The sequence below is a fragment of the Egretta garzetta genome, unplaced genomic scaffold, assembly GCF_000687185.1.
Source record: "Egretta garzetta isolate BGI_Z169 unplaced genomic scaffold, ASM68718v1 scaffold123, whole genome shotgun sequence".
Classification (NCBI taxonomy): Eukaryota; Metazoa; Chordata; class Aves; order Pelecaniformes; family Ardeidae; genus Egretta; species Egretta garzetta.
The window spans coordinates 253,763-254,526 of NW_009259182.1; positions in this window are offsets into that span (position 1 = coordinate 253,763).

Consider the following 764-nt stretch of genomic DNA (forward strand, 5'->3'; position numbering starts at 1 on the left):
GCCGGCCCTCCGCGCCAGGCGTGGGCTCCGCTCACCCCCAGCTCCCCCGGCCCGATCAATTACAGCCGCCTTTTGGAGGGACTTGAATCTGCTTGCCCGTTGCCCTTAATTTTTAGCATGCCCAGATGAGGTTACTGCCCCGGCCCGAAGTGAAAGGAAATGTGGACGTTGGTGCCCTGGTATTGCTCTGATTTCTTCGGTTAGCTGAGCACAACTTTCCATTCGTGTTTATTCATGCAGTTTCTTATTGAGCTCCACATCGGGCTGGCCTGGATTCCGCGTGGTGGGAGAGGACAGGCAAGCATTGCCTTTTCCTCGAGCGCGCACACGCACACGGGCGTGCAGGCGGACACACGCACACACACACACGCGCGAGTCCAAAACGCAGAGGGCACCCGTGGCCTGCAGCCGCCTCACCGCCCTGCAGAGAGCCCTGATACAGAGAAGTTTGTAAACGGTGTACAAAAAACGGGGTGTGGGGGTGGGGGGTGGGTATGAACCAAACCATCCAGCTGCAAACTGACCAAGGGATGGAGAAGGGAGGCGGGGGGGAGGAAAAGTTGGAAGCAAGGTGTTTTCAGACCAGGAAGGCTTCAAAGCCGCTCGGCACCTCGGGATCTGCAAGAGAAGATGCGAAAGAGTGGTGAATAAAGAAAGGGGGAGATGTAAATAAATCTGGGAGCGCGGGGTTAGAATCGCCTCGCTGTGAGCGAGGTGAAGCGGCAGGATCGGCGCTGCCCGCCGCCGGGGGGGGCCGTGGGCGC